The 14,141-nt window shown below is 46.7% G+C and overlaps 1 long non-coding RNA gene across 1 annotated transcript; it reads right to left on the reverse strand.

The window, feature by feature from the left end:
• Positions 1-2,709: 2,709 nt before the first annotated feature.
• LOC308199767 lies at positions 2,710-7,749 on the reverse strand. The gene is made up of 2 exons (XR_013954918.1): positions 7,186-7,749; positions 2,710-4,259 (listed from the first exon to the last, which is right to left on the reverse strand). It is a non-coding gene; the product is annotated as an uncharacterized lncRNA (long non-coding RNA).
• Positions 7,750-14,141: the final 6,392 nt, after the last annotated feature.

The raw sequence follows: 14,141 nt of genomic DNA on the forward strand, positions 1-14,141 counted from the left end.
CGTGCTGTGAAACGGGGTTTAAAATAATTAACTACCCACACTTCTTATTTGATAGCAGAATTAATTAGTTCCTTTGTCTGTGAAGATTTCTAATGCTGCTGTTGCCATCAGAGTATTCCTTCTAGACAGTAACTGCATTTTATGAGAATACTAATACTGTTTCTTTGCAGTTACACAAAGGAAGTCTCATCACCTACAAACAGCATCTTGCTTTGCATTAGGTGTTTACATGCGAGAAGGGGAAACCTTGTGGGGGAAATTCCCAAAATCTTTCACCAGGAAACCCTCAGTGAAAGCAAAATTTATAGGAGTCCCATGTGGGTTTATAATCATGCATGTATTTCTCTCCCTGCCCAAGTTCAGCAAGAACTGTGCTTCTGCACTTTGAGACACCTGTACCTTAAAACACTACGTACACTTTCACCTGTTGGTACACAATGGTTATGCATAGTGAAATAGCAAGATACCTATTCATCATTCAAAGCCTTTCTAGGTCAGCTTTTCAAAAAGAAAGAAAGATCATTTTGGGTGTCTCTTTTTGTAGAGGTGGAAATTGTCAGAGAGCATTCTAGCTGCTTCACAACTCACAAACCTGTGGTATCATGTTATAAAGAATTGTGGGGTTGCAAGTCACAGGCAACACCAAGACTAACACATGAATACTTTATGTGGGTTTTCAATTTATTACCCCACTGACCATGCTTTTCTGCTTCATTTTTAGCAGAATCCCACAGACTGGGAACTTCTCATGTAGATAAAGCATCTTACCTTCTCCATTTTCCAGCAAATCCAGCACCTTGCTAGTACTGGTAGGCCAATGACTGCAGGAAAAGGACCCATTTGCTTTTTTGTCTGTCAATGTAATCCCCCCTTGAAATGCCAGTGACAAAATTTTGCATGGAAAGACCTGTGAAAAAGTTTTTGTGTGTGTCATTAATGGTGTGTTCCCAGTTCTGGACTCGGTAGTTCCACCTATGCCACAAAAAGACGGCATCATTTTTCCAGGACCTCAGTGTTACCCAGGGGAACTCGCTCTCTGAGGGTGCAGCTGCCCTGCCAGGCTGGCAGGACTGTGAGGTGCAAAGCCCGAATCATCAAACTGCCCGGGAGTGCAGGCAGGATCACTACGAGAGTGAGAAGCAACACAGGACAACATGGTAGTCTCCTGGGTCTTCAATATGTCTGTCATGTAGAGCTGAACAATATAGACCTTTTAATTAGAGGTGGAGACGGATACCTCATGCATCCATGCCAGAAATATCCAACCCGCTTGCTTTAAATAGCTTTTCATCCATGGCCGAGCTCTTTAAACTTTCTCCTTTTATTAAAACAGCTCAACTGAGACCATTTTAATGTGCCCCCATCTAGTTATTTTATTGGAAAATATTAAAAGTGTGGACCAGGTGAAATTAAATGCTTTGAAAGTGGAAATCAAGCAGTACTTTCAGTTTTTAAAAGCAGCTTCCCCTCCTTGTGCTGATGCACTTAATATTATCCTCTTATTTAAGAGGTATTGTTTGAGCTAAAATTGTGAATAACACTGTAATGGGCACGAACAAAGGAAATGATAAGTAAGAAAAATATAGCTCGTTAGAGAGAGTGTGATTAAAAGGATAAATGGACTTCCAAAGGCTTGGGCCATTTTTCTCTGGTTATTAACCACTCCTCTTAGCATTCCCTCCACAACACGCCAAGGCTGGATGGGAACAAAGGCTGGAGAAGCCAAGGATAGCAGGTCCTCTGCTGGCTGCTGGGAGCAGCGTGTCACCTCCGGGGAAGGGCTGAAAGGGGTGCACAGGACAGACCCCTTCCTGCTCAGCACAGCAGCCCTGTCTGTTTTGTGGGAAGGACTGGGTTGCTGCAGATACCCCTCCCCAGACTGGCACGTCCTGGCTGAAGGCCTAGCCAGGCTGGTGGAGTCTTTGTCCTAGGTTAAAAGCTCCCTCCCGAGTTACTCTTCCATCAGTAGGGTGGTTTCCTGCACTGAGTGAGACTGGCAAGGTGGTATGTATGTACCAGGAAGCTTTGTATGCCAGGCAATTGGGCTACTCGATGACCCTTCCCTAGGTGAAAACCCATGCCAGCACCTCAGGGCATACAGGGGAAGCTGTGGGAAGACAGTGGATGGTCGAGCCTTGTGTGTGAGTCAGGAGGGAGCTGATGTCCCGGGGTTAACGTCAGGTTAAAGTCCACAGCCAAGGGACAGCAATGCCCACACACCTCTATCAAACCATCTGGGCAGCCAGCTTTCAAGGTACTTCTAATTCCAGGTGAGAAAGGCTAAGACAAGGGTGTGTGTGTGTGTATGTTAGGACAGTAATTGGCAAGAAACTAACTCCAAAAAGGCCTACATTAAAAAGTTTTCTCAGCCATGTTTAAAATCTCTCCCCTGTTTACCTCTGGAGCACTGCTTGTGCTTTAGGACCCATCCGTGATAAATCCTGAGCTCTCAACACTGAGCTCATTTATAGAGGACAAGAACAAGGCCTTGGGTGCCATCGTCACGGACACAGAATCACTGCGATGGTGCTAACAGTGCTGGTCCCAGCCCTGTGCCAGGTGGTGTACATGTTCAGGGAGGGATGGGAACCCAACCACACCGCTTCTCCCCGGTGAGTGCTGCTCCAGCCGTGCTGCTTTCAGTTCAGTCATCAGCAAACCCTGGAAGAGCTGTCCAGACACATCGTATAGTGTTACTATAGTAGTACAGTATAGCTGGTATAGCGCCAGTGACACAAAAGGGCACGTTTTGGTGCCAGCAGGTGGTGCAGGCTGGTTGGTAAAACATGGCTATCCCACCTGTCCTGGCGGAGCACTGGTGTAAGCTGCACCAGGCCAGCTGGGAGCGAGGTGAGGGCTTCCTCAAAGGCAGCATGACAAAGCTGGCCTTTGGTGAACATGATGGAAGATGCAGCAAATCCTTTTTATGCAGGTCCCACTGAAAGGACAGCTGTGTGTGTTCATATTATGATATTGTGGTGCTCTCACAATAAAGGAAAGGAGAGCTACAGGAATAGTACTTCTCCCAGATTTGGGGCTGTGCCTTTTTTTTTTTTTTTTTTTAATGAGCAAAGCAATAAAGACATAGCGATACAAATCAAAAATGTAAAATATGACTTCGATTTGACCTAAAGAGGATATGGGATACGGACAATAAATAAAACATTTCTGAAACTGAGGAATAAATCTAGCTCTGGGAATTCTCAGGGAGGGGAAAAAAACATTCATAAAAATTCACTCCTCTCTGAGCTGCAGCCCTGAACCTCCCATGCACTAGATGGGAGACACTGATAAATCTGGGAGGCCATACGTGCCAACCAGCTCATATGTTTTCAGTGAGCAATGACAGGGAGCCAAATTGCTTTATTCCGATTAGTGAAGGTCCTCTGACTGCGAAATACACTGTGCGAAAAAAAATATTGAGTTTTAGTTCGCTGACACATCAATTTAAGAGAATTATTGCTCTCACACAGAGGCCAAAGCATGTATCTCCCTTCATGTATGTGCAGTAAAAACTAATTGTCAACTTTTATGTAGGGGCGAAAGGGGAGCGAGGGATGGGAAGAGTACCCCTCCAACCTGCGGCTGTGCGCTCTGACTTGCGCGGTATCTCACAGTGCAAACAGCTGTGAACGACTGGCATTTTGCTTTACTCCTAAGCACAAAATAAACTCTCCATAAACAGCCTAAGCATGACTTGCATTTTTGAGTTGTATTTTCTAGAAAGCTCTTTCATCCAGCTCCTTAGCCATAAAGTCTCACAGATGGTGAAAGGGACCACTAATGAAACCCACGACCAGATTGTCTCCCGCTGCAGCTTAAATCTCGCATCCTTTACTTGCAGAAGTAATTTAGGGGTGGGGGGGTGCCCATGTGCTCGTGATATGTGGTCATTTCAGTGCCTCGTCCGGTCCGGTCTGCAACCTCGTCATGTGATGGAGCTGATTCAATTATGCCATTTCCTGACTTGCCATGATGCTCCCCTCGCTCGGAGAGACGGGGGCGGGGAGTCCTACACACACTAATACCACTCAGACAATAGGCATGCGAAATTGATGTTCATGCAATATCTCGAAGTCTCCGGAGATTTGTATTTTAGCTATTGTACGGAGCGCTTTGCTTTCATTGCCTCTCTCCTTCACCTTTGTTTCCCAGCTCACCGTCTCATCTTCCGTCTTGGCTGGGGCTCCTGGCTGCTGTGGGATTGTTCATTGCATATTCAGTAGATCTACCGGTGCAAAGCAACTCATTTTCACCACCTGAAATTCACACCGTGAAGGCAGAAATAATCAAATATTTAAAAAAAAAAACTGGCGAAGCAAAACACTGCACATTAATTATTGTGATAGTTATAGGATAATAACTAATTATTAATTATGCTTTCCAGCAATTCCTGCCTGGTATTTTGTTGAAATCATCACCTAGGCATTGAAATTTGTATTAATTCTTCTAATGCTGCATTTTACAATCGCGATATATAGCATGCTCCCGTTTTTACTGGAGTGTTTTTCCCTGTGATAAAATAGGAACTGGTCTTCCCTACGATGAGAAAAGAAGAATCTACACAGCATATTTCTCTGGCACAACCAGAAAAAGGAAAAGAGAGAGAGAAAAATAAATGCCTTTTTCTAATCTCAGTTTCCTCTTATTGCCAGTAATTTCGCCACTTCTCCATTTTCTCACAGCAGACTGCCTTTGATTTGCTTTCAAAATGAAGGCCTTGCTGACAGACAACTGTAGGAACAAAGGGGTCCAAACAGAAGAGAAGGTACATGGGGTGCTGGCCATGGGGGAAGAGAGGGGATGTGCCTGGATGCGGCAGGGAGAAAAGAGGAGCTGTCAGGGAGTTAAGGAGGCTGGGAGAAGGGCATGCAAGAGGCAAAAGAGAGAGAAGGGGAGAGAAAAGGGATGGAAAGAAAGGGGACAAATGAAAAGCGAGGTGTGGCAGCACATGGAGACATCGCCTTGCTGAGACAAAGGGAGGATGCAGGATGCTGCACGGGGCCTGTTGAGATGTCCCTGCTAAAGGGGAATAAGATCCAGAAGGAAGGTAGGAAAATGGCTTTAGGAAGAGGATACAGACCCTCACAGCACACTCCTCATGGCTGGGAGCTCAGAGGAAGCACGAGGGCTTCCCCAGCCCACACGGCCGTTCTGTGGCCTGGGCCACAGACCCAGCGCTTCCTTCTCTGGGGTGCTTCCAAAGATGCAGTCGCCAGACTCAGGCAGGTCACCCAGGGGAGCAGGCATGGAGATGAGGATGGGGAGAGTAGGGGAGAATCACTACCGAGCCCTCACCTTTGCTCTTCTCCCTGCTCTCCCAACTCCAGCAGCCGCTGGCTTTGTGGTTCTGGGAGCAAGGGGAGAGCGGGACCAAAGGCTGCTACCTGGTGGAGGTGTCCCTCCTGGTGAGGGCTGGCTCGTCCTCCTCTCCTGGTGACCCGAGCTGAACAGGGAGGGATGGGAACACCACCATCACAGGCATTTCTGTGCCTTGTGTCCCTGGGGAAAACCCAGTCCTGATGGCTTGGCCAGGGGCAAGGTGGAAGCAGGCCCCCATACCACCTGGGCACCATGGAAGCACGGCAGTGCGACAGGGAGCTGGGGACACCAACAGGAGTGGGCCGTAAGGTAGTGACGGGATGCAAAAACATGCCATAGGGGAGAATTGGGGGGGCAGCTGCAGACAGGGTCAGGGCTGACTTTGCTGGATTTAGGGAAGCTGAAGTACTTTCTCTAGGCTCAAAGCAATTTGGGTTGTTCCGTCTAGGGGAGATGAAGAGCTGGAAACAGAGACAAGTGTTTGGGTTAGAGCAAAGCACATCAGAAATGCATGCATGGCAGGAGGCAGAAGTACTGCAGGATTAAAAAAAAAAAAAGTCTTAATAGTTTTACAGTCACTACGTGAAAGACCTAAACAGTAGTTAAGCATTCAGACCTTAACAGCCAGAACAGAAAGGGAAATTTCCTAATGACAGCATTTCCTACCCAGTCCTTTATCCATACCAGAGATGCATAACAGGAGCTGGGCAATCTAATGGAGATTAACTGCTCAAAAGTAATAAAAAACCCAACACTTCCACACGGCACTGGCTGCTGCCTCAGCTCCCCATCCCCTGGCAGCTTCCCAAACACACAAGTTCATACCGTGAATGCTGAATTGGAAAAGCTGGAGGGCAGAGCTCCTGTGGAAACCACAGGGGGAGAGCATGCACGAAGAAAAAGCTTTCTGCATGACAGGATTTAAACTGGAAGGCACTTCTACTGGGGAAATAGCCCCACATGCCAACACTGAGCCAGGAAAAAATGGCCTCGCTGGAGTGTTGTTGATTAATCCTACCGTGACCCAAAGAAACAGCAATTTGCTACTTAATTGTAGCTAGCCACAAAAAGGAAAAGAAAAAGAAAAAAAGAAGAAAGAGAACAGTAAGAGAGCATTTCTTCACTACATCTAGGTCAGTTTTTTTATTATTATTATTATTATTTATTTTTGGTCTTGGTGATTTATTGCACATGCAGAGTGTAGGTATTTATTTAAATAATAGATATATACCTACCTCCAGGTACAGAATCTGGCATGCTACAAAGCATGTAAACAGATTAAAGCTGGGCTTGGTGCCCAGTTAAGAAACAACAACCTTTAAAGGCTCGGGTCTCAGCAGAAGAGAAGAGTCCCAAGATGAGGTAGGAGGGTCAGGAAGCTGTAATGCACCTGTACGGGACTGTCTGATTGGTCCTATTACATCTGCCTACGGGTTTCCAGCTAAATATTGAGGCTTCCTTATGATAAGCCTCATATACCTACATTGTGGGAGACATTCCTTGCTACCTACAAAGACGAGACAGCTGAGTCATGAAAGAGGAATAAGAGACTTAAAGAAGATATGGGATTTGCCCCAAGTTGAATGCAAGATTGGAATTAACTACAGACAACTTTTTTGAATTAACTACAGACTCCTGAAATCCAGCATGGCACATTGAACCTTCCTTCAGGAAGGAAGGTCAACCTTCCTTCTCTAACCTTACACTGTGCCTTCAAAGACAGGGAAAGGAAATTCAGGTTTAAAATCTGAAGCTGTTCAGGACAGCATTGAGATGAGATGGGAAAAAATGCTAGAAAAGATGTCTAAGTTGAGAAAAAGTCATCCGGGACAGAAAGCAAGGACAATCCTGTATTTGTCTCACCTGCTGTAGAAGGACATGGCAAAGCAGTAGTCACTCAACAGCTTCTGGCCTGGATAATTAAAACCTTTATGTAATATCAGGTAAAAGAGTAAACAGTCTTTCCATGGCGTACTGAATTCAACCCCCCTCTTTGTACTTGCAGCTCCGGGCTGTAGATTTTTTTTTTTCTTTTTCCAGAGCATCTTGAACAGATAATCAGAGCATGCTGACATTCAGCAGTAATCAATTAGCACCTACTTTAGATTAAATTGAGAATATGTAAATTGGGCTCCTCATCAGGCACCACAGTCAACATTTCAGAGACACTCACTGTGCTCTGAACATATCAAACAGATGAAACGTAGAAGTTGTTCAAAATCCTATTCCAAAATGGGCGGCAGGGTGGGCTATACCAACCATTTAAGATTACTTTTATCTGTTTTATTTTTTTTTTTCTAATCTTAGCTTATGTTAAATTAGCCTCTACAATTCTTCTGCCAACCTAAGACAAACCTGACCTTTTATACAGAGTTACGCACATATATAACATGACAAAATGCACCACTTATAAATAAACACTAGGAACCTGACCCCTAAAGAGTGCATTACTGTGTTCCCCTGGTTGTCCTTTGGTCCTGCTTGCAGTGAACACACAGCCACGACCACGTGTCAAGAGATCAAGCTGCTCCTTGTAATGTTTGGGACAACTTCACACTTCTTCATAAAAAGACAAGGAGGAGTATCATTGGTGTCATCCCACTCCCAGTGCCACAGCACCCACACCTATTGGTTAGATAAGTTTCTGCTGGACCCAGCACAGAAGTTCCGCTTTGGTAGGTGTTCAATAGAAAAGGCTCACAGGAACCACTTCTTCAAACACTGAGCGAGGAGCTTGGCAAGAGACATATAATTATTCTTATCATTGGGATTTTTCCTGTCTTCACAGCAAACTTTGTTAGATCCCTCCTTGGGTCAGCCCGCCTGACCTCTCACTATAAATTAAAAATGTTGGTTCTTCACCACACCACCTCCATAGCATCCAGCCCCAGCTGATCACATTTAGAGACAGAGACAAAGACTGGGCCCCACCTAAAGTAGATATTGTAGTCTGTGCTCGTTAAAAGGAGCATTAAACCTGTGCGAGGATGAAGGAAAGCACAATTCTGTTAAAAATACATATATCTGAGTGTTTTTTAGAATCCTTTTTGTCTCTAGAGAACACCATCTTACACAGAAAGGCTTTTCTTTTGGACTGATTGCCATGACCACAGGGGTTTTGCATTTTATTCTGACTCAACAAAAGCTGTATGTTTCAGCTCCCCCTTCTCCCCCCATATTGCAGGTGAGATTGTTTCTCCAGTGACCAGTTCATCATTCTTGCTCAGATGTATCCTATTTACATAACTCATAAGGCGTTAACCAAAACGTACCCCTCAAACCAAGTCACACGCACGCGTACACATATATTTGTATAAGGCTGTCATACCATGCCTGCAATAGCATAACAACACACAGCAGATAGATTATACTTGTCCCACAGTTTGTTTTTGTGATTAGCAGACACGATGCAGATCCAATAGATATTAGCATGTCCAGGAAGTACTCACGATAAATTGCCGAGCTACTAATAATTTAGATATTTTTATGACTGTTCAGTGGTGGCTAATTTTGTCTAATAAAATCCCATTAAGTTGCTGCTTGGTCCTTTTCCTTCCTCCAAGTCCCTGAATGGGACTTATATGCTAATTGCAACCAGTATATGCTAATTAGACCTCATTTCCATTTCTTAAAGAGATAAGCGCCGTTCTGTGCCAACCAATCATCAACTCATCCCACCTCTGCAGCAACCTTTCGGCCTGGCTCGCCCACAAGTGCCCCGAAACCCTGAGCTCTGCTCCCTGCAGCGGTGGCAGGGTCCCCAAGAGAACGAGGCAAGGGAAGGGAAAAGGAAGGCAAGGCGAGGCGAGGGTCCCCGCTGGCACTGCTCTTGCAGCCCACCCAGCCAAGGTGCGGGAGGGGAACGCTGCGCTCTCCTGCTCTTTGGGTTACGCTCAAGGCATTTACAAGCATCTTTTCAGACAGCAAGCCGAAGGAGGAGGTGGTGCAGCCCCTTCTGCAGTGCACGCAGCCGGGCTGCCAGCCACCCCGGCAGCTCTCCATCACGCCCAGCCCACGCGGGCTCATTAGAGCTTCGGGGAAGCAATCACAAGTTTATCATGCTTGAAGGGGCTGCGAGTCTCCTTGCGCTGCCTAATGTGATTTCGCCGCACTGCAATGTAGTCAGAATTAGATCCATATTAAAGATCGGTTAGCGGAGAGAGAGGGAGCAAGAGCAGGAGCGGCAAGCACCAGTCAGGTTTTGAAAAGCACAAGGTGCCTTTTGAGCTGCTGGCTGCAGCATCGTACGCTTTGCTCTGGGGAGGGTGACCTTCAAAACCCCGGGATGAGATTTGTCAAGATTTTTGCACTGAATACATAAGAGTTCAGATAAATTCCATGTTGCGTGTTAAGCTGGCAGCCTTGCTTTGTGGTGTCAGGACCAGAGCCTGAGCTCGCTGGTGGTTGGGTAAAAGCCCACTGGAGAAGGAATCGCTCCACAAAAGTCAGAAGGGCGGCTCCCAAGCTGCTCAGGTGTAAATACAGAGCAGTGCCACCAGCACAGTGTGACTCGACAGGGAGTTCAGGCAGATTGTTTACCAGCACGTACTGCTTCCTATAAAAGACATTTCTTGAAATTACTTAAAAATGACATTTCCCCTCTGCCCTTCCCAGAAAGCTAATTGTAATATTTTACTGTTTGAAGAAGACAATTGCAAAGTCAAAAGAGCTGGGAACATTAGCGATGTCATTGTTTGAAAAAGAAGCAGCCTTGAAACATCATTTGCAAATCTATTCATTATTCTGAAATGCTAAATGCAGTAAGAGCGGGTTTAGCATCTGTCTGCTAACTAACTCCCTTATTATTACCCAGTGGAAGAAGAAAAACATAGACGAGCAGTGCATTACTTCAGGAAACCTGAATGTTGCGGATATGAAGGGTTCCCAAAACATGCAGAACCCTCCACCCCCAGCCCAGACGGGGCTCCTCAAGTCTCTGCTTTGTGCTGCGTTTGACAAATGAGGCTAGGCTGGCTTCTGATTTTTGTGGGCAAAAATGAATCCCTGATGTTGTCTCAGGGAGCTCGGCGATGTTACGCCGGGGATGAATTTGCCCACGTATGCCTCACACTAATGCAATTCTCCCCGTAACCAAAATCATTATCCGCCCGATTTCCCCTCCACCTCTCTTATCTCTCTCTTCTGTACGTACACACACACTCGCACGCACGCACGCACGCACACGCGCTCCCTTTCGCTGGCATGTCAGTCACAGCTATCTCTGCAGGAGGGCTGAACTTCATCCCTCTGTGTCTCCAGACAGGCCCACAAATCGCCGATGCGAATACACGGCGGGTCGCCGGAATCCTCCACACGGGGAAACAGGACAAAAGGGCAGCACCTCCTCTGGTGGTGGTCGGGGAGCAAACCCTCCACCGGAGATAACGTTTAATGGCGAGGTGGGGGGAGAGGCAGAGTGGGGATCTGGCAGCTCTCCAGCCTCAGATAGCCTGCGGCAGTATCAGCTGCACGCTGGTGCCACCAGGGAGTGTCAGCAGCAGCAGCAGCAGGAGCAGCGCGGGGACGCTTGTGCGAGATGGAAGGAGAGGGAAAGGGCACGCGAGGCGAAAATCCATCAATACGTAAAAAAAAAAATATCGCTAAGGCTACTCTCTTTCAGTAAAATTAAATGGGCTGGAGGGGGGTTCCTGAAGAGCAGGTCTTTCTATTGCTCGCACATCTCTCTTTATGCCTCTCCCTTCTGCTATTACTGATTATTTAACTCTGTAGCTGCACTTTAACTTCAGACAGCACTCCAGGATACGGTCGGTTTGAAGGAGGCCATACAAAATGAAATTTTATATATTATTGCGTTGTATTGTTCAGCATTTTAAAGAGGTAAATTAATCACTAAACTGCTGTTCTGTGCTTTAAACTACCAGCTGTTCAGTGCTCTGAATTACAAGATTTATCCTTCAGGATTTTTTTTAATCATTTTTTTCCACCTTTCGTATAAAGACTTTATAGGGAAATAAGAACGTGCTGGGGAGCGGAGGAGGGGATTAAGAGACAAAGAATCACACTGTGCTTTGGTCTTCATCCCACATCAGATGACTTGGTGACAGCCCTTCCCCTGTGGGCTTTACAGCTTAATTACCTGGATTGTGGGCTTTCCCATTCCCACTCCTTCCAATCACCCTTAGACTTTATTAGTATTTAGACCGTCTTGCTTAGTCTGCTGAGTTTTCCCTTCACCCCGGCAGCTGTAGCGTTAAACACACACAAAAGGCCGTTGGTAAGCCCTCATCACCGCGATCCGTGCTGAAATCAAACAACACAAAGTCTGACCACAGCGGGGACCTTTTTTCATTACAGGTAGAAGCGAGGCAATAAAAAGAAATGCGAGGGGGAGGGGGGGATGTTTGCAAATGCTCTCCGAGGTGCCCACAAGTCCGCTCCCTTGAAGAAAGTGTGCGGGGCTCAAGAACAGGGAAAAGGGAGGATGGTAGAGCGGCGATTCTGTGCATCCAAATCCTCACTGTTACCTTTGGCTCTTCTGAGTTGTTTCTGTGCACTTTGCATTGAAGCCCTGCAGTGAGCCCTGGGTTAAGGTGTACGAGCCATCTGACATCTCCCCTGTCTGTGTACGTGCCTGCTGGTAGCTCACCTGCAGCGTGTGCATGAAGCATCCACACCGGGATCCGTTCAGGGATGCTGCTGGGAAGTTAAACCAGCGTGCTGAGCTCAGTTTGTTCCCAGCCCAGCCGGGTGGGGTGTCAGGGCCTGACCTCCAGCACAGTGTGTGGCAGGGCCCTCCATTCTCCACCCAGCGGAGAGCACAGACAACCCCAGAAATTTCAACTCCAACATTACGCCCAGAAATTCCTTTCCAACTCCAACGTCACTTCTTCAGCCATTCTGCCTCTACCAGTTTCTCTCTGAGTTGTTTCTGTGCTCTGCTAGAGAAGAAGACCTCTGCAGGGAGCGGTACGTGAGAGGGAGGAGACCAGGTCTCTGCTTTTGTACTGCCGCCAACCCTTAGCAAATGACACATCTGTGCTCCAGTTTGGCCTCTCCTCTGCAAAACTGAGTTAGCAGGGCCAGCAGGGCCAGCCTATTCCTGCAGAGTGCTCTGGGATGTCTGGATGGAAAGTCCTCATCTAAGTTCTAAGTTCTCCCCCTCCAGGCAGAGAGAGGTGCTAACTGCTTGAGCCGAAGGCCTGGGTCACCATCACTGCAGTAACTCAGAGGCTCCTGAAGGCAGCACCACCTCCTCCCACCTCCATCCCTCAAAGCGTCTTGTGGCCAGCAGGCAGGGCTGTTCTCTGCCTGTAGTATCTGCCCAAGCATCCTTCCCCACACACATCCCCAGAAAACCTCACGTGCTGGCCTCTTCATGCTCGTGTATGCGTCCTGACTGTCATCTTCTCAACCTCTTCTGTGCTTACACCCAAACCTGCCTTTTTCCCCTTCCCATTGCTCTGAAAGGGCTCACAGGCTGCACTTCTGAAAGGCATTTGCCAGTGCAGCTACATCGGTGCCATTAATGCCATTAACACATCCTAGCTGAGGACGGGCTACACACAGCCTGTCATGGGCAGCAGCATGCCCAGCAGGCAGGCACCTGACAGCACACGTGGCTACAGACAAAGCCAGACGAATGCTGGAGGGAATACACCTTCCTCTGAAGTAACTGTTCTCACTGCTCTCACTGTTACACACCCAGCCATTTTGAGGAAAGAAATGAGCATTTCAATGTAACACAGACCTTTATTTCACCTCTACCTGAAACCAAGAGAGAGAAGAAAGGAAAGACATTATGAGTTCTTCCATGTGCTAGATATCTACATTATACGCCATCTACTATGTTAACATAATAAGTATAATCTGTTCAGGAGGATCTTTATTTGCTTTACACTAGGTGACCACACAGCCCAGTTTTTCCTGGGAGAACCTGGATCACCCCAAGGAAAATCTTTGGCATGTTCATTTGTCTTGGGCATTCTTCAAGGCAAAAAAATCTTACCCTTTTTCAAAGCCCACTACAGAAATGGAATTAGGACCCTTAACCCCATGCTGCCTCATTCATTAAGAGATAAATGAAAATCAGGGTGGAGAGGAAGCGGAAAATATTAGTGGCCCCGGCTTCTCCAGTCCCCTGTTACGTGGGAATTTGGTGCAGCACTTGCATCTACAACATCCCTTAAAATACCCCCAAACACCTAGCCACTCACTGCCACAGCTACTGCCAAGATCACAGGCCCACCTTGCTAGGCTGGAGATGAGCACACAGTAAGAGCCTGTCTTCTTCCCTCAAAATCTTGATTCAAAGAGAAGTGCACAAAACCCTAACAGACAATAAGGGGAAAAGGGGGGAATGGAGGCACTAGGATAGCAAATGATGAACCCAGCATACCTTATTCTTATCCTGCTGTCAGGAGGCTCTTAGGATTCCTACTGCCTCAAAGGGTGTGTGTGTGAGTTTGGACAAGAGAAATCACCTTTCCCCAAATGCTGGAAAGCATTTGTTAGCTGGCGTCTTGTGTGAGTCAGGGTGATAAAAGCAGCTCTTGGAGAGAGGTAAAGAAAGCAGTCTGAAGGAAGGCAGGAGGAGAGCCTTGGGCATGACTGGAAAGAGCAATTTCAGTGATTCATAAGGACAGTATGTCGTGAACTGTGTACTATAATGCAAGTCAGTAGGTTACTTGGTCACCTCAAAACCACTGCAGAAAACCTACCCTTCGTCATGGCATGCTCTGAATTTTAAACTCCCCCCTTGAAAATCATTTGAAGACTCTCCAAAATGTTCAGATGCAGAAAGCTTGGTGAACTGAATTGTGGAGATAATGCAGAAAGTCTTACGATAACTTATTAATCTT

The sequence above is a fragment of the Anser brachyrhynchus genome, assembly GCF_964034855.1.
Source record: "Anser brachyrhynchus genome assembly, chromosome: 1".
In the NCBI taxonomy this organism is placed as follows: domain Eukaryota; kingdom Metazoa; phylum Chordata; class Aves; order Anseriformes; family Anatidae; genus Anser; species Anser brachyrhynchus.